A 21,374-nucleotide genomic window follows, 5' to 3' on the forward strand; every position below is an offset into this window, starting at 1 on the left:
TTCACAAGCCATAACCGAGACTGTTTTTGTCATTTCTAATTTTTTTATTTTTGAAGAAAGGGCCTCGATTTGGGCTTGTAAAGAAGTGCTTTCATCGACCTTATGGGCGCCCGGGGCAATAGTTTTATTGCCTCGGGGGGTGTGCCATTGAAAATTGGTTTGAGCAATTTCCTCAATTTGGTTATATATTTCATGCGGGCGTCGATTACCTAAAAGTCCCCCAGAGCTAGAATCAAGTGTCTGCCTTGTGTGTGGCAACAGTCCATTATAGAAAGTGGATACTTGTTGCCATATCGCAAGACCATGATGTGGACACTTGCGTAATAACTCCTTGAACCTTTCCCAAGTTTCATATAAGGATTCCCCGTCCTCTTGTGAATATGTATTAATTTCAGTCATTAATTTAGCCGTTTTAGCGGGAGGGAAATACTTATATAGAAATTTTTGGGCTAGTTCATCCCAGGTGTTTACCGATCCAGCTGGGAGGGCGTTGAGCCAAGCTTTCGCTCGGTCTTTTAGTGAGAAAGGAAACATTCGGAGGCGGATGGCATCATTTGATGCTCCGTTGATCCGAAAGGTATCACATATTTCTAAGAAATTAGTGATATGTAGATGGGGATCCTCGTCCGCAAGCCCATGGAAGGTTGCGGAGTTTTGGAGCATTTGTATCAGATGCGGCCGAAGTTCGAAGTTATTAGCTTCAACATTCGGAGCATTGATAGCGGCGCCTAGGTTACCTACGGTGGGTCGTAGATAATCCATGAGGGTACGTTGGTCCGCCATTGGAGGTGGATCACCCGAAACTTTCTCTTGGTTTTTAGCTTTTAATCTTTTTCTGAGAAAGCGTTCGGGTTCTTCTAGAGGTTCTTTTATGTCCTTATTAGAACTGGAGCTCATACACTATGTAAGATTGGCGTCTGGTTCCAAGTCCTGCAATAAAAACAGAAAAGAATGCTGGTCAGAAGGTTCACCACGGCCCCGTGTTCAGTGAACACGGCCCGTGGTCGGAGTTACAGTGATTGTTTTCCAGATCCCAGTTACTGGAAGTTGGACACGGCCCCGTGTTGCACCGACACGGCCCCGTGGTCAGCCTTCTGTAACTTGGAAAACTAAAAACTGCCAGTAACGATGCTGGGCACGGCCCGTGTCCGACCAGGCACGGCCCGTGCTGAGCTCTGCAGAAGCCGAAAAACTAAGAAAATCCTAAAATATTAAAAAGAAAAATAAAAGTATGATTATGCCGTTGATTCCTAACTTTCTTAAAATCCTTGTGTCCCCGGCAGCGGCGCCAAAAACTTGATGTGTGTCGGTGTGTATATAATTTAGATATATAATTAAGCCCTTTTTACACCTTTAGCCAAGTTTTAAATTTATAAAACACGATATTCACTAACACTAAACACACATATGGGCAAGTGCACCCATCGTGGACGTAGTATAGTGTTGGTAAGATACCGAGGTCGTCCAAGGACACAAGAGCTTTTAGTACCGGTTTATCCTCAACGTCTAATCAAATCAAAAAGTTAGAAAAATGTTTTTAAACTAATAAAATAAAAACTAACTAAATGCTGAAAAAAAATAAAAATAAAATAAAACAGATAGACAAGATGAATCACTTGGATCCGACTCGTGTATTAGTATAACCTTTGATTATTTTCGCACTTTTGCACTTGTTTAAGAGATTATCTTAGTTATTGTAGTAGGCCCCTCTTTTGAAGGCGACGTTACCCTCAACCCAGTAGTTTGAGTCAGCAAGGATACAATCCTAAAGGGTTGGATTATTGGAAGATAATGAATTAAGTTATTAATGCAAATTATGGTAGGCCCCGCTTTTGGCGGTGACGTTACCCTCGGCTAAGTAGTCTGAGTCAGCAGGGATACAGTCCTAAATAGCCGGATTATAGTATTAATAGTAGTTAACTTATGAGGGGGTCAAAGAGTTTGGATCCCCGCCATCCAATACCTATGGGCATTGAAGGAGATCCTACTAAATTTGACCCAGGTCCCTTGCAGGACCTCTAAACGCTGAACAAGGGCAAGACCCTTACCAAACCGTTCCCTTAACCCCCGACCAGGTAGCCAACATACCTCCATATAGACCGTGGAGATATGAATGGTGAAAATCTTTTATTTTATATAGACAGTAAAATAATGCCAAGACACCGCGGACAAACGATAAGGAAAGATCACCTTCAACATAAGCAACTAGTTATTAAAGTCATTAATACAAAACCAAATAAAAAGTGCAAAAGATTAAAAATAAAAAGTATTATACTAAACACTTGTCTTCACCAAGTGATGTAAGAGACTTATGCAAACATGGCCTTGATTGTCAAGAACTCTTACTATCAATCTTGGATCCCGAGACGACTCACACACTCTACGATGGACAATGGATGATGGTGGTGGATGATGGTGTTATGGTGGTGGTGGGTGGTGGATGAAGTGTGAGAGAGGTGGTGTGCCAAGGGATGAGTTGGAATGAAACCAAGCACTCCTATTTATAGGCTGAACAGAAGGCTGGGCACGGCCCCGTGTCCGCTGGACACGCCCCCGTGCCCCTCTGACACTCTCTCTCTTCATTAATTGTAATTCGCAATTACAATTAATGCGCCCGCTGTACTTTCGCCACGCCCCCGTGCTCATTGGACACGGCCCCGTGGTGGGCAATAGAAGCTTCTACAGGTTTGTCTTTTCTGCTGCTTCTTGGGCACGGCCCCGTGCTGGCTGAGCACGGGGCGTGTTCAGGCTTCTGTTTTCTCTTCTTTGCTTGGGAGGATGCCGTTGAGGGTTCGGGCAGTCTACTTTTATTCCTTTTCTTGTATTTATGTTAGAATTAGCTGTCTTTTTGCTTCTTTTGTGAATTTGAGCTCATTTCATCCCGAAAATACAAAAGGAAGACAAAAACACTCTTTTTCCAACATTAGTACTTAAAAAGGGTTAGTTTTATGCCTTATTTGATGTAATTTATATGTTGCATTTTACACACATCAACCGGAAAAACCGAATTCAAGTTTGCAACACCAAAAAGCCTCTTTTCTTTTACGTCAATCTCGCAAAGGTAAATTCATCCAAAACAATCAACACTTTCACCCTGTGAATTCAATTTTCCCCGAATTAGAATACTAAATTAGATTAATTCCATTGTATGATCAAATTTCCTGTTTATTTATGGTCTTAATTGTGATATTTTGTACAGTTTGTTTGATTTGGAAAAAAATATGAGAATTTTTGAACAAATTGTTGAATTTTCCAAATTTTGCACACCCACTTGCTAGTGGTGGTCGGCAAGTGGTGACGACTAGCTAATGGTGGCGGCAGCTGGCAGTGGTGGTGGTGGTGACTGGTTGCAGAGAATGTATAGGAAGAGAGGGGGATGTGGTGAGTTAGAGAGAGACGAGTTTTTTTATTTTATATATATAAATCAATCTTTATTTTAATATCAATAAAAAACTTAAAAATGGATTTTAGAAATTAATAATAAATTATTAAAATACTTATCTGTAAATTACCAACATACCCTTACTTGTAACATACATTTTAGACGGGGTTAAAGGCGGGGAGCAAAATGATGATAAGTTAGAAAGATCATGGAGTAAAATGGCTATTTTTAAAGGATTGGGGCAAAACCGTTAAAACGGCCAAACCACAGGGAGAAAAACGGAAGTTTACTCTATCATATAATAACTAAGCGTTATTGAATTTTAATAATCCAAACTTTGACCAATTGGCCAGCAATAATCCCAACTTAAAAAATTTCTCATACCAGTCCCAAATTGCAAACTGTTTTCCTCTACCGATCCTTTTCTAGCTGGGTTCTAACCCCGTTAGTTTATGCTGAGGTGGACGATGATGTGGATATGCGATGGCGTGGATAATGATGTGGATCTCTCTCTCCCCTTTCTCTCTCTACCTCCTCCACCACCACCAACCACCATCCATCACCTCCACCGACCACCGCCTTCACGATTCCCTTATCAAAACTCGTTACCATCACAACCACCCAATAACCATAACGCCACCACTACAATTCCTAAACCACCATGAGCACCTACACGATTATCAAACCACCACTGCATCACCTTCGCTAGGGACGTCCCTACAATAATCACCAGAGCATGTAACACTTGATTTGTGGTATGATTACTCACTGTCATCACGGGAGCTGTTATTGGTGTGTTGAATCGGTGTTTATAGTTCAGATGGAACCCTAGCCACCTCTTGACTCAAAATCCCACATCTCTGTCCACCGTTTCAGGTCTGAACCCTATCCTGCATAGCAGCTGTGAACATCTCCCTCAACACGCTAGCCACCGCTACATTTTCTAAATTCCATCACCGGAAATATCAGATTCGGTGAGTCTCAACCACCATCATCCCCACTCTCTCTGTATCTCAAATTTCTCTCTCTCTCTATCCATGATTTTTGAAATCCATGGTTCAAGAATATACAAAGGTCTTTTTCTAAAAATTATAGTTTTTTTTTCACATCATTGTCCACATCAACATAAACTATCTGGGAACCCAATTAGAAAAAGATTGGTGGAGGAAAATAGTTTGCAAGTTAGGACTACAATAGAGATTTTTAAGTTGAGATTCTTGTCAGCAAATTAGTCAAAGTTTTTATTATTAAAATCCAATAACCCTATATCTAAACTAGTTTGAAAGGAAGTATAAATTGTAACTCTAATGGTCTCAGAAATGCGTTAATTTCTATTTCAAATAAGAAACGTAGTATAATTTCATATTAGAATAAATGACTTCAGCAATTATCGAATAAACCAAGTAATCTATACTATATAATAAAAGAAACCATGTTTAGGACACAAGGCGTTCTATGAGGCGGTCTTAATTATTTTTCTAGAGTAAGGTTAACATACAAAAAGCCTTATCATACATCACGTAGGAGACAATGGTAACCGTTGGATTAGGGGTATAATCACGCATGGGACCACATAATCACGCATGGGACCACATAATCACGCATGGGAGTATAATCACGCACGTTCTATGATAATAACGCACGCTATATTTTTTGTCATGTATGTTAATGTAGGTTAAGCCTTGAAGTACATTATGCTTTCTCATTTTTCTAAATATTTATTATGGAAAGTCAATTATTGATAATATTAAATTTAAAATTTAAAATTTGTATAAGAGATTATAATGATAAAGACAAAGATAACTGATAATAATATATTAATTATTATGATCATATATTAATTATTAAAATCTAAAAAAATATATTAGCGTTTTAAATATTTATAAAGATAAAGATTTTATTTAATTGATATAGTTTTAATTGTTTTTATATTTTGATGATAAGGACAATGATAACCGATAATCACATATTAAAATAAAAATATTTATTTTAATCAACTGCTTCATTAAAAGGATTTATTCAATACATGTAGAACATATATATTTGAGTAAATTACAAGTTTTGTCCTTTACGTTTACGCTAAATTGCAGGCGCTGTCCTTTAGCGCAAAAGTTGACAAGTTCTGTACTTAATGTTACAAAATCTTGCATGTTATGTCCTTTAGGCCAAACCCAGTTATTTTTTCTGTTAAGTCAATGTATTTTTGTAATTTTAAAAGGCAAATGAGGGTACTTTTGTAATTTTATTCATTTAATTAAAAAAATAAAACATTATACCCCATGTCTCTCTCTCTTTCTTTAGTCTTTCTCTCTCTCTTCTTTCTCTCTCTTCACTCTCTCTCAACTCTTTCATTACAGTAGTATTACCTAGAAATCAACTCTGATGGAACTCAAACATATCTTTCAAGAAGAATCAACCTAAGACAACAAGAACAGATTAAATCAACCTAAGCACAATTACATTCCTAGAAATCAACTCTGATGGAACTCAAACATATCGATCGATGACTATTTAAGATTTGGAGGAGTGTGGAACGGAGATCGGAATGACGCAGGGAGGCGAAGCGGGAGGATTCTTCTAAAGATAGAGCTCTGATGAATGATTCGTCAGAAAGAGAAGATGCCATACAGGTGAGATTCCTCTTGTGGCACGACGTCGGAGAATCAGTCTATTCCTCCGGTTCCTCTTGTGGTGCGATGGTGCCATACTCGCCGGAGATTTGCAAGAAGGACGACATCGAAGAATTACCTCCGGTTCCACCCACCACCAAACGCTGTCGCACCTAACCCACCACCACATCCACCTCTTCACCTTCACCCACTACCAGCACCGTGGAATCCAAACCACCAAATCACCCACCGCCGCCCCTAACCCACCACAACAACCACCCTTCACTGCCATCGTCGCTTCAGATTATGTTAGAGAAGAGAGAGGAGATGAGCTTCAGATTATGTTAGAGAAGAGAGAGGAGAGAGAGAGAGGGGACTTTCAGTTGTGAGAGAAGGATGTTATATTTCTTTGATGTTTCAAGTTATTACAAACTAGTCCTTAAATATAACTTTTTTTACACAATAGTCCCTGAAGAGATGAAATGACAACAATGCCCTCATATGCAAGGCACATGACCAGATTTAACTAAAATATCTAACTGGGTTTGGCCTAAAGGACATAACGTGCAAGATTTTGAAACATTAAGTACAGAACTTGTCAACTTTTGCGCTAAAGGACAGCGCCTGCAATTTGGCGTAAACATAAAGGACAAAACTTGTAATTTACTCTATATATTTTTTATACATGTGGTATATTTAGAATCCTACTTCTAATAAAGGATCTCATTATCCCGTTTTACACTCCACTAAAATAATAATATTAAATCATAATATCCAGCTTATCTGTTATATATTTAATATTTTTTACTAAAATATTTCTTTTCTTTTTTTTTCTGTTGATTATCCAACATCAGGTAATAATACGTAAGTTTTTTACCTAATAATAAATTAAAAAAAATAAAGTAAAATGTTATAAACCATGTAATACACAACTCTCTAACCTAATAAAAAATAAAGTGAGATGTTACAATCAGTAAATAGTATCTCAAAGTTCATTTTGTTAGAAAACACACTTAATGACTAAATGTGTTAATGGATTACGTTATTTGTGTAAGACATGTGTTTATTCAAATCGTGCAATACACGAGTTTTTAAAAGATGTAACTATTTTATTACTTAGTATATAAAATAAAATTTATTCAACCCGTGTAATACACGGGGTTCTAAACTAGTGGAATAATAAATAATAAACAAATGTTAGAAAATAACAAATATATCAATAGGGGAAGGTTCATTTGAGAAGAAAAAGAATAAAGAGTAATTTTGTAAAACATTAAATAGTTTTTTCACTTATCTCATTTATTATCATTTTTTACTAATTAATTAGTCATAAATACTATTATCCTCCACACTAACTTTTTTTTGCTTACACTCATTAAAAGTTATCCTACATATTTCGAAATTCATCCTACACGTTGAAATTTATCCTATACAACTCGTAATTTGTCCTACACAACTCGTAATTTATCTTACACTTTAAATTATTTTATTTTATTTTTTTGAAAAAAATATATATTTTGAAGATAAGTTACAAAAAAATTAATGTATTAGCTATTAAAGAGGAAGACTACAAATTAATGACCTATGTAGATTTACCAATCTACCCTTGTAGTAATATTAAATACTTATATTAAATGAAGTAAAAGAAAACATTCTTATTGGTTGAAATTTGTTCTTTTTTGTTCTTACAAAAAAATTATTCTCATTTGAACTCTCCACTATATCAATATAGTATAATGTTTACAAAAGAAATATAAATTGAATTTTACTGAAAATATATTTTTTATGACAATTCACGCATTATTTTATTATGTGACCCAACCTGACAGACCCAAAAATACTGAAATCGAGTGATAGATATCCGATCACTAAAAATTTCTGACACTCATGGAAAACATTTCTAGTATGCGACTGTGCGTGTTAGATTAACAATTAATCAAAGTTGTAACTCTTTCCCGTATGTTAAAACGCTAAACCATATTTAGACTTAACAAATAAAAGCATAAAGCAGTCCAATGTAGGTTGCTCGACCTGCTAACCTGTTCGAATCAAGACGATAACGGTCTGGGTCACTAAGATTCCATCATCACCGGAGATAAAAGCTCCATTGCCTGATATTTTTATATCATGGAACATTTTTTTTTTTTTTTTGGAAATCTAAAAGTAATTGAAGCTACATAAGCCATTAAAGACAGAAAAAAGAATATTAAAGTGGTGTTTGGGTTAGCTTATTTTGGAGCAACTTATGAGTTATTGACTTATAAAAGTTAATAAGTTGTTTTTTTGAGTGTTTGGGTTAGCTTATTTTTGGAGGATTTTGTGTGTTGAGAAGTCATTTTTGAGAAGACAGAATTTCAAACTTCTCACTTATGACTTATATAAGTTGATAAGTCAATTTTGGAAATGAATCATATTGTGTGGATGGATTTCTTAGGGTATAAGAGGTGCACCCCTCATGAGATGAGGCAAAGTTTCCACTCATCCAATCATATTGTGTCATGTCATTTTCTCTCTTATTCTCCCATCTTGCCCAAAAAAACATAAGGGGTGGTTTCCCCTCATACCATGGAGGTAAACTAATTTTTTTTAAAATACTTAATTAATAAAAGTACAATAAATTAAATAAAACCATTACATTAAAAATAAAAGGACAATATATTAAATTAAAAATAAAATAAAAAAATTACATTAATTAAAAATACTTAAAATAAACTAGATTAAACTAACTAAATTTATTACTCTTCGTCGGATTCCACCAATAGGTGGGGTAAATCCATTCTTCCGAGAGGCTCAATGATATCATGTTTTCGTCTCCAATGCGTATCTTCATCCATAAGCTCGTTTAACACACTGTCATCGAGCGCGAGCTCGACTGGAGGATCCCGAATGTGTACCGGTGTTATCGCGTTTCCGTCGTCTTTTAAAATCATGTTATGTAAAATAATACACGTAAACACCACGTACCTAATTTTTTTCACATTCTTAGCACGCATTGGCCAATTCATTATACCCATTTTGACTTTAAAACACCAAAACCTCGTTACACGTCTTTTCTTGCCTCCTCGTGTTGCTTTTTGAACTTTTTTTCGTCAAGTTGGTGAGGATATGAAAATGATTTGACAAACACGGACCATGTATGAGATTCCATCCACGAGATAGTAACCACATTTGTATAAGTGGTTGTTAACGTAAAATGGACATTTTGGGGCCGTTCCATTTCGTTCAGTTTGAAATAATGGAGATTGTTGAAGCACATTAATGTCGTTTGTGCACCTGGTAGACCGCAAAAAGCATGCCAAACTCACAAATCTTGAGAGGTCACCGGTTCGAGCATAACCGTAGAGAAACAATGATCTCCTCTCATATATTGGCCTCGAAACTCTGTGGGACACATTCACCATACGAAATGGGTGCAATCAAGGCTACCTACCATATCAGGAAGGTGATGTTTATTATCATGAGCTTGGTACAAATGCGCCATGTCGTGGCTTGTTGGCTTACGTGAGAACTCAGGAGCGTATATTTTACATACCGTTTCGCAAAAATATTCTAAATACTCGCGGGAAGTCCTTTCGGCCATATGTAAATACTCGTCGTTCTCGACTGGAGTGTTACCGGTTGCAAGTGTTTAATAGCCGATGTAACTTTTTGCAAAGGTGTAAAACACTTCTTTATTCTCACATCTACGCCCTCTTCAAACCACAGGTTATTCGTTTCCACGTCGGTCACAATTTTTAGAAACAAACTTTTTGACATACGGAACTGGTGACGAAAAATTTCTTCGTTATATTTCGGTTCCTCGACAAAATAATCCACCATAAGAATTTCATGGCCACTCTCACGACCACGACGAAGAAAACGTTTCTTACTTGATGTGCCCGTGTCTTGTAGCTCGGCTTCGTCGATGAGTTTTTGGAAGAAAAAAAAACTATCGGATGAATCACTGCTATCGGATGGGAAAAACACTGGTATTTCTTCCACAATTTTTAAATAAAATAGGAGTTATAGTTTTGGAGAAATGAGGAAGTGGTTGGTGTGAATTTGTTTAAAATGGGTACAGGTTTATATAGTTTAATTATAAAAAAAACCTTTTTTTTAATTTTAACGGCTATATAGCCGTTTGAAATCAAGTTCCAATGGTCAAATCAAGCCCACCAACCTTCTCCCCGCATGCGGCAACCTTTCCTCGATCCAACCCTCCCCGCGTGACATAATTAAGTGGCGGCGGTGTTCCTCGAGCGGCAAAGGGACTTGTCGCACCCTTTGTCGCTTCCACCCCGTACACCCTTAGGCCGAGCAAATTATTCGTTGGAAGTGAAGGTACGAGAAATAACATCAACGAATAAAAAGAAAACAAGCAGGGCAACAATGGTGGTTGGATCATTGAAGGTCGTTGAGAAGAGAAAGACTCAGCGAATCGGGTTGCCAATATAGCCACAAAGAGGGAAACTAGAGAATTCACGGTAGATATCGCGGAGCGGAAGCAATTGTGACGGAGAAGAAAGGGAAATGAGAATGGTGCTTGGAGTCTAGTGTTTGGAAAGACTTGGGTTCTCCTTGGAGACCTAAGTTCAATCCCCACTATTGCCATATTTGGTGGATAAAGGCAATGAAGGCTAGTTCTCCCAAACCTTAGGTCAAGAGTTCGAGCCCGAGCCACCCCGGGTTTTAGTCCACCGTGCGTTACATCAAAGAGATTCTCTCTAGTGACGGCGCAAGCCCCTGCCACTTGTAGGGCTGAGCGTTTGACAGGAACCAGACCGACTCGAGATTTAACCGACCCGACCCGATAACCGATGTCATCCTAAAATTGGAACCGAATCTTGTACCCTATATGATAACCGGGTATCGGTTCTTACATTGATCGGTCTTCTCGATTCCTTGGTACTACCCGAACCCGATACTCACTGCTGATAAAGTTTCCATATCTGATCAAATTCTAGCTGATTACATGAACCTGTTATACAAAATCCTCTTGGATGTTTATGATGAACTTCCAGCTGATTACATGATTCTCGATTCCAAGGTAATCCTCTTGATTTCGATTTTCGTATGAAATTGTTTTGATTGTTATGAAATTGATGTATTATTTTGATTGTTATGATATTGATGTTTAACGTTTGATCGAATATGAAATTGATTGTTTGGTTATGCTTCATTGAAATAGTCTTGTATCTAAGGTTGAACTTTATGCACACCACGTGTTCGATAAAATGTCGAAGTGAAATACTGCAAGTGATCACATGAAGTTTGCGAAAGGAAATCTAGTAGAAGTTTATAGAAGAATGTGTATGATCTGTGTTCGAACTATTCAGCTCTGAATCTGGTTTTTTGGTCTCTAATTATAAGAAAATTTACATTAGAATTAATTTTACTCTGGACATTTAAAAGTTAAAACTGATTATGGCAATATAAAGTAGTAGTAGTAATTAGTTTAGCTCGAACATTTTCTTTTGTCACAGTATAATTGATTTTCATTATATAGCATAAACGGATAACGTAAAGTAAACAAGTAAATTGGTTCGATCATGTAATGTAACTATCAGGACGTTGGCGACATCTATTAAGATGCCTTATCAATGCGGTTATTCCGTTTTTTACCCGATCTGCAGCAACGATCATTGCACATTGCTTGCATCTTGCCTTTTGATTGCCATGATCATCCGAAAACTTCACAAAATCATCCCAAACTCTATAATTTAACGCACTTGTTCTCCTTCTAGCCATCTAAGTTTAAGTAGCAATAAAAACTAATATAATTCTGATGACAGCATGTTATTTGTTTGTTATATTCGAAATTAATCATTGTATTGATTTATAAACTAATTGCTGAATCATTAATGCAGAGTTTCAGGGAACCACGTACCTCAACCTCGTGAAGCAGCAACACTTCCAAAATTGATGAAAATTATTGAAGATTTATTGAAGAATTGCATTTAGTTCTGATATATGTTACTTTCTGTTTGTTATAATTCGATTAGGTTAAGTAATGACGATGGGCTTTGGCCCAGATTAGTTGTTTGTACAGAATCACTATATTTGTCTCGGTTCCAACATATCTGGCTTCGGTTCTTTGTTGTTCCTTACCCGACCCGACCTGATACCCAATATACTAGATTTACAAGAACCGAACAACTACCCTACATGCTATATTAGGGTCGGTTCCGGGTACTTTTCGGTTCGGTTCTCGGTTCTATTCGGGTCGGACCTATTTATGCTCACCCCCTAGCCACTTGCAGTGGGTGATATAGTTTCCCAGGGAACACCGTTAGCCAAACTCTGACGCTAGCATGGACCCGGTTAAGACAACATAGTCTGACCAAAGTAGGGTTAGGGCCCTCTGTTTAGGAGTGTGTGAGATCTCTCCCACTACAAGTTAAAGATTCTCACCGTTCAAAAAAACATAGTAAAGGTATAATAGTCGTTTTATTAAATATTAAAAAAATTTGTAAAAATTGGTACCAATTGTGTAATTTTCAAAAAAAAAAAAAAATAGATATAAGAAATGACAAAATAGGTAACCACGGGTACTAACAATGTAATTAATTCAAAAAATTACAAGTAAGAAGCTGTTTGGGAACTTCTGAATGGTAAGTGTTGAACCAGTAAAAGGTCTGAACCATTAAGTGCTAAACCAGTAAGATGTCTAAACCATTAAGAGCCAGTATAATGCTTAACCATTCAGAGGCAAATGTCTGAACAATTCATATAAGAGATCTTAACCATTTAGATTCAGTATAATACTTAAGCATTCAGAGCCAAATGTCTGAATCATTCAGACATCTGCTCGCAAAAAAAAAAATAAATAAATAAATAAAAAATTAAACCTTTAAGTGTTGAACCAGTAAAATGTCTAAAACATTAAAAGTCTTATTAAAAACTACACAAACATCCCCTTAGTAATTATTTTAACGTCACATAGTGAAGGAAACAAAATCAAGAGTAAACACTTGAAAGAATCGAATGTTTAATTTAAAATCAATACAAAATTTGACTTTACCAATTGTCATCGGCGCAATTTACTCTAAAACTTTTGTTTTTTTATTGACACATCAATAACATATATGCTACATAAACTAAACAACCACATGAATGTCAATATGTCATCTAGATAAAGGAATAATTCACAACAAGGCGTGTGTGGGTTCATAACAACAAAAATAGAAAGTATGTACCAATCGGTTGATAGATAATCTATTGAGTGGATCAAACTCAAAAGAAAATAGAAAAATACGAAATTTGAGATACTCTCTAATTTTTCATTCATGCTCAAAAACTAACAATACATATGGCATAAATAGCTTTCAAAACAAAGGAAATAAAAGAAATGCATAACCCTAAATAAACCACTACTTCCAATAATTACTTTGACGCATAAAACTAAAAAGAAACCAAAACATGTTGAACGTGGATATGCATGTGACGATTTCAGGGTAGCACGTAACATACGACTCCTATGAGTATTTTGTTTTACCAATTATACCCTTATACAATTAGCAACTTAGAACACTATGGTTTGAATCACACCCCTTCAAAAAGACACAACCCTTCAAACCACTTTTAAATGTATCACACCCCTTACAAAAAAGTCATAACTTTTAAATATATCACACCCTTTCAAAAAGGCACAACCCTTCAAACCACTTTAAAATATATCACACCCCTTACAAAAAGTCACAACATTTAAATATATCACACCCTTACAAATATTCACAACAAACAATTATCATGCTATATTACCATGATTTATATATAATAATTAAATGTAACACACATAACCCGCATGCAAACCATCGCATCCCCCATGCAAACATCGCATCCTGTCATAAAGCATGTTTTTTTTTAATTGTGAGTATCATAATTCATATAATATAAAGGATGTGAATGAAAGCCATGTCGTTTAAAAACGAAAAGCAATAATAAACTAAATGAACTATACACACCTATTATATAAACAAACTTAAACGTATTATACGACCAATATTCAAACAACTTATATATAAACCAAAAAATATTAACAAGTGTTTATAATACATTCATCCTAGCAATAAAAAACAAAATTTTTCATCCCGTATCGGCGCCATTCATATTCATTCGACGCACTTAATGGCAAGGCTCAAAACGGTTGTTGCATTCAAAAGAAATATACAAACCGACGCACCCACCAAATTTACAGTTAGCAACAACATCACGTTTTGTATATAATAAAATAATCCTCACAAAACTCAAAATGGCTGCGGTGGTATTTGAGAATTTTCATTTCGCACGAACCGATTATCAACGCTTCATAGATCATTACACTATAATCTACACGAACCGATATATCACTTCATTTGAATTCAACTGTGTGTTTCAGACGAAGAGACGCAATGGTTACATTATATTTCAGAATACAATTGTGTCGGTTGTTGTGTATGTGGGGATGGTAGACCTCACGATTTGGACGCACCGTTTTTCAGGTAACAAACCGACGCGAACCATGTGAGGAGTTGTACGCATATGAATAAATTAGTATATAGATACGTTGGACAATGCAAGGGGTGAAGAAATTAAAGATGTTAAAAAATGTAGAGTTTCCTTATCATCTATGCAGATGCAAGAAATCCATCATTAGTTGACTGTTTCTAACTTAAATCAAGAAGAGCACAATTGATCTTTGAAATCGAAACCGTTGTCAACCAAGACCTACAAAACCCGACGATTTCAAACTTTGTATCGTTCGATTTTGCTTCATTCGCTTTCGCTGCTGGCGATGATTGGATGATTTCGGAGTGGACGATCATTCAATGTGAAAGACTTTCTACACCTTGATTTATTCAGGTTTTATATGTTCGTTTTTTAGTTTGATTATTTGTTGCTTATCATTCAGATTTGATTTGCTAATGATGAAAGAAATCATCTGCAACCAATTCTCAGTTACGTTGGCAAAGGAAAAAATAGTTTAAACTAATGAAGAAATAAGAATTGTATGCAATTGTTTTATATTGGAATAGATCATATATCCCGTTTTGTTTAATTTGAACAAATTCAATCACCATAATATGTTTTTTTATTGGTATTATAATATGACATGATTCTTCTTTATCTTTAATTTAATTTGAACACTCATAACCTGTTTTGATTTCCAGCGGTGGAATTAACCGAGAGCAAATTGATTTGTGTTTTACTGATGTTCAAACAATTACAGTATCCTTATTAAAATTTTAAATAACAAGTAATTTCTCTTTGATGCCAATTTCTTTTTCCATCTTTAAAGTTGGAAGCGCCAATCTTTTCTTAGATTCTTTTCGTTTCCTCTCGTTTTCTTTTCAATAACAGAATATGTTGTTATTGCTATTATTATTGTAACACCCTATTTCCGGTGGTCCCGGACTTGGGATTTATGCGTGTCGATTGATAAAGATATTCACATTTAGCACAGCGAAAGTCTTGGAGTTAAAAATAATTATTACAAAATACAAATGTTCAAAAGTTCAAAAATAATATATAGACTGAACGTGTACTAAAGATCCACAGGCGGATCGAAATTTACAAAATGATTACATAAAGACTACTAGGTTTTTTACATGAAGACGCAAATTTCAATATGCAATTACCGAGCGGCTCCAGCCTATTCCGTACTTGCTAACATGCGCTTTGTCATTTAAAAATACGTCAGTTTTCACTAGTAAATACAATTAACCCCCAATGTTTAAGTTATCAAGCATAACGAATTAAAACGAGTTACTTGGATTTTGGACACATTGATCATTGATCCCATACCCGACCAAGCGGCAAATAATTTTACAGTATCCTAAGCCGTATAGGGAAAATAGATTAAGAGTATTTACCTGAGCTTTATCTTTACAATCCAAAGATATATAAAGCACACCCGTTAAATCACAATAACTAACACATGTGCAATTTACTAGAGGCTCCTAGTTTGGAATGGACGGAACTATGATCCGTTAGAATGTTAACGGGTCTTATTCAAGTCATATGACTTGGACCGGTTAACTTATAGTAAAATCGGTATGGTTCGCTAGATTAAGCGGAGACTGGATAGAATGTGTTTTGCACCCACACGAGTATTATGACTCGTATAACACGGGTCAAACAATCATACATTCTGATAAGAACTGATTTGGAAAGGTTTTGACCCGATTCGGCTAACTTATATAAACTAGGTTCTACAAGTCAATCGTACGCGCATAGGCGACATCGGGTGATCGGATGGGTCTATGTCAATTCCAATATGTCAAAATATGTTTAATATCATGTTACATCAGTTTCAAACTCAGTTTACATGTCCATTATGTTTCAAAATTGTTCTATGCGCAAAAAGGGCATTTAGTCATTATTTAGGCATAGTGTGTGGACTTGTATAAAACCCGACAAACGATATGACCAAATGGTATAACCTCAGATGGTTATTCCATACAATAATAATATCTTAATACAACTTCAAATCAGTAGCTAACTTAACTTAAACGGTCAGAATCGAAAGTCAAAGCAGAAGTCAAACTGTTTGACTTTCGGTTGCAAACCGAGCTCTAAGCAGGAAATAACGGGTTGGACATGATCTTACATGTCCTAATATGTTATACAAACTGATATTACTATCTATTAATAACACTAGTGAAATGAATAGTGGCACACACCTCTGTGGCACCTATTCATTTCATCATGTTGGTTATTTGACACCTCATCTCACCCATTCACACTTGTCACTTGGATATACAAAGAACATGTTACAAAGAGAAAAGAGAGTCTGAGGGAGAGATTCGTCTGGGAGTGGCGAATGACCGCCGCCCCTGGTGTCGGAGCCACGGCGGAGGACGGCGTCGCCATCTGATTTCCACGCGTCTGTGACCCCAAATGAAGAACAAAGACTGAGAGTTTAAAAGACAAATGCTATATAGAGGGCGATCATCACGACGGTTAGCATTCTAACCAAGTCAGACCAGATTCCGATAAGATTCAAAACCATCTGCATGTTTCATTCTTTGTACGATCATTCAAAACGAGTCTTGAAAGAATCATATATGCTGATTCCGTGAACACAAATGTTCCGGTGCAGGTACGACTAGGGTTATAGGGAGCAAACCGGCAAGGAGAATAAGGTGAAGATTCAGTGAGCAGATTGAAGCCTGTACGGGAGTTCTTCAAGTGAATACATAACTCTCCAGGCCAACTTTACATATAAGGTAAGCCACGAACTATTTCCGGCTACATATGTGAATTCCGATTAAGTAGTCAGGTTTAAATGTGTAGAAACAATGACAATGACGAGAAGTAGGGCAACGTTGCAATTGGGGTTGGATATGTCAAATCGGCAAGCTTGTGAAGTTCCAGTTACACCCGTTTGGTGAAGTTCACCGGAATCACGGATGATCACCTAGAGAAAGCGAATGACTTTAATGTCACAAAACTTCAGTTTTCATAAGGTCAGTTTGAATCTATGCCCCTAATTGTTAGGGCTTTTTATCAGTTAGATTGAAGTGGTTGTGTGAATATTTGATTTTAAGAAAAGATTTAATTTTCTTGTATTTTGTTTCTAGAATAACAATTAGTCAAATGATATTCTTAGACGGCTTATACTTTAAAGCATGATGATTTAACTTGGTGAAGATTTGAAGTTGTTGAAGTCGGTTTCGGTAATGGTTACGAAAGCCTAGGTAGGTAGTGACAGTCGTAACCAAACTATTCCATTGATTTTCATAATAGGATGAATATTAGATTGTGATGGTTTGACACTTGGGGCTTTGAAAACGAATTTGACTGATACATACTATTGATGTTTTCAGTATATAGATACACTCGGTTCGTTCAGTTTTGTTTTAGATCATTTGAATCCAATCCCGTGTCCGGTGTTAAATTTTTTTTGTTAAAATGGAAGTTGGTGGTGACTTGGTGTGTTCTAAGACTAACCGGCGCCGGCGGTGACCCAGATTTAACGATCTTTGATCTCCAACGAAGCACCAGTGAGCAGATTTACTTCTACATGTTCTTTCTTTTACCAAACCAATGGATTCCAAAGTTAGTTTTCAGTATATAGATACAGTTGGTTCGTTTAGTTTTGTTTTAGATCATTGATTCCAATCCCATGTCTGATTTTAAAAACTTTTGTTTAAATAGAAGTTGGCGGTGTCTTGGTAACTGGAGTAGTCACCGGCGGCATAGTAGTCCAACAGATGGTTGGAACCGAAGTCGGTCAACGACGGTTCACGGTGATGGTTGCAATGGTGATGGATTAGTGGGAACAGTGTTGTGAGATTCACTTTCAGAACTGATCGATGATGATCATATATGCGACTCAACCAAGTCAACATAGTCAAACTTACTCAACTCAGTCAACAAACGTGTAACACCCCGAAAACGGGTTTGGTAATCAAACCCCGTTAATACTAAAAGACGGGTAAAATACCGTTAGTGGTAAAAATTAACCCGGTAAATTTTAGAATTTAAATAAATAAATCTAATATTTAATAAAAGGATGAGAAATACTTTGAGAAAGCAAAGTATGTAAAAAGGCCCGAGATTTAACGGGACTTAAAGTAAAACGGGTTGTGAACAAGATAAAGTAACTAGGAAATAAATAACCTAGTACAAGTCTTGTAATTAAATAAAAGGAACAAAATATCAAGTTATAAACCAAACTAAAGTTGAGGGGCTGATTTTGTATAAATGGCCAAACTTGATTTTTATAAAAATAAAACAAATCAAACACACACACATCAGTGTGTGCGTGTGTGGGAGCGACCAGGAGAGGGGAAGAACCCCCAAACCCTTATTTCATCTAAATTGATCAATTGAAGGGTGAGTTGGGCATATAATCACTGCATGAATCAAAAATCTTGATCACCTACACTTGTCTAACACTAGGTAAGTTGCAATTTCAGATTTGGTGATGTTTGATTTTTGGGTAAAGTTTGATTAGTAGAAATTCTTGAATGATTAAGTAATGTTTTGATTCAAGGACGCGTGATTAGAGTGTAGGATCATAAACCTAACTGAAATCATGTGAAAAGAGTAATAAATTGTGAGTTAATGTGTCTATGTGCCATATCATGAAGTGGGTTTCTATCTAGAATGAGAAACCCCGACATATGGTATGAACTATGTGAGTAATAATCTAGGATGGTTGAACTAGTATGATGGTATGGGTTATGATGAGCAATGAAGCTTGAATAAGAATGAAATTCTTGGATTTACCAAGGTTTAATCGAATAAAAATGGTTAATTAACTAGCATGCACATAAGGTGCTCGACAAAATGCCTAAAAGACGTTGATAGACACTAATTGTGGTGTTTGACAAAGTAACAAGCTTTAGTTATGAGCCGGAAGGTTCTAATGATAAGTGGCTTGTATATTTTAGGCAACATAAGCGAGGCGTCGGGAAGTCAAGCCGGTGCGGACGCTAGTTTGAAGGGAAAAACTTTGAGGTACGCGACTTATCGTCTCGTTACATTTATGTAGACAAGCTTAGTCTTAAATATGTTTAATGTTGCTATGGTAAAAATAGTTGCGCTTGATGAATCTAGGAAGTGATGGAATTCAATCGGCAACCCAAACGGGTCAAAATAGATAGTAAAATGTGTGTGATATTGAAATAGAGAAAATGGTTGTGTTGGTACGTCGTTGAGGTGATGGAATTCACTCGACAACCGAATGGGTCAAATTGATAATTAAAAATAATAAGTGATCAAAATAAAGACACCATTTAGTAAAAAAATTATAACGGGTCGAACAATTTAAGAAAATGCCTTTTCAGTAGTAAGAACTCACGATACGAACAGGAATAGGTTCAAAAAGACATGATGGTATCAATATACTATCATACGTTGATAAATGGTCATATCGACTAAATGGGTCAATTGGTATGTTAATACCATTTGACAATATTAACTGACGACTACTTGTTGAGTTTTGTGATTACAGGAAATAACATATGTTGCGTTACTCTAATTAGAGAATTTAAAGCAAGAGGTATGTAAACGGGTCAATGCTATGACCCGAGCCAGGTACATACAGTTATAATTAAAATTAAAGGTGGTGTTGTGGTCAATTATTAGTAGACGTACTTCATCGAAAATCGAGGGACTAAAATTGACCAAAGAGTCCTTGACGGGCATATTAGGCAAACGACCCATATGGGTTGTTTGGAAACTTGCGTTACGATTAGGAGATATAAGTAGATGCCTTGAATATAGAATTATGAGGTGTGAAAGGAAAAAGAGCAAGGTTTAGACTAAAGTGCTTAACACTCTCTAAATGGGTCAAAATGGTTTTATGTGTATACATAATTTATTAGAAAGTATGAAGCTAGGCTAAGGTTTGTGTGTTAAATACATTAGCGTATGTATTTTAAATGTCTAAGAATCAAGTTAGTGGTTTTAAACACAAACGGGTCAAAATGTTAATTTTGAACAATAAACTGAATACTTTGAAATCTAGAATTTTATTAGTTTGAATGTCGGATTTTAACTCCATGCGATGGAGATTTAAATTACGAGTGCGTAGGAGAAAGAATCGCGTAAAACGGACAAGCGGATTGAAAGATACGAAAGTTTTCGTGTCAAATAACGGCAAAAATGGAAAGGTTGGATGCAGGTGCCGCCGTAACTTACGGTGGCACCGTAAGTTACGGTGGAGCTAAAATCTTTACGGTAGAATACCCCTGGTTTACGGTGGGGGAATTTGACATTCAGGGGCCACCGTAACTTAAGGTGACCACCGTAAGTTACGGTGGAGGCTAGAATTCAATTGATTGTTTGTGGATCAATATATCAATGTTGGATTTTTCCTAATTTCCTTATTATATTGGTTATTTAATTATCAAAACTGACCTTTAAGTTGGTTTTGATCACAGGCGAATGTCGATAGTCCCAGATGAAGATCAAGCATCGAGCAAGAACCGAACACACGTTAAACGAAGCTTCCGCAATGTTGTTTCGTCGTTATTCTATAACGGCGAATTAAAATCACATTATGTTGTATCACTTTAAATTGTAAAAGTTTTTAGCAAGCCCGTATTTTCAGTATAATTGTGACTATAATTACATAGTTATGAGATTAAATTTTACGATAAACGTTGGATAATAACAAGGGTGTTACAAGTTGGTATCAGAGCCTTGGTTTAAGAGATTCAAGTATGGTGGGAAAAAAACCATGCTTGGACTTAAACCTTATGCTCTTGACAAATATTGGTGTTCGGTTCGAGGCTTGATCGCAATTCCGGTAAGTGCATGTATGTTAATGGTTTAGTATATTAAAGTGTTGTAAACAACACATAGGGTTATCGTGTAATACACGTTACCCCAATTAAATGATAGATATAGTTAACAACATTTCGTGCGTTGACACATATAGTACAAAAGTCTTGTGTTATGATACGGGCATT

General features: G+C 36.2%; 1 long non-coding RNA gene and 1 other non-coding gene across 2 annotated transcripts; both read left to right on the forward strand.

Annotated features, from left to right (window-relative positions):
- Nucleotides 1-298: 298 nt before the first annotated feature.
- Nucleotides 299-405, forward strand: LOC118492611. Its single transcript, XR_004894617.1, has one exon. It is a non-coding gene; the product is annotated as a small nucleolar RNA R71 (small nucleolar RNA).
- An 18,323-nt stretch (nucleotides 406-18,728) lies between these two features.
- On the forward strand, nucleotides 18,729-21,018 carry LOC110939212. The gene is made up of 3 exons (XR_002592073.1): nucleotides 18,729-18,855; nucleotides 19,350-19,416; nucleotides 20,844-21,018. It is a non-coding gene; the product is annotated as an uncharacterized LOC110939212 (long non-coding RNA).
- The last annotated feature ends 356 nt before the right edge of the window (nucleotides 21,019-21,374 follow it).

Source organism: Helianthus annuus, chromosome 5 (assembly GCF_002127325.2).
Source record: "Helianthus annuus cultivar XRQ/B chromosome 5, HanXRQr2.0-SUNRISE, whole genome shotgun sequence".
NCBI classification, from domain to species: Eukaryota; Viridiplantae; Streptophyta; class Magnoliopsida; order Asterales; family Asteraceae; genus Helianthus; species Helianthus annuus.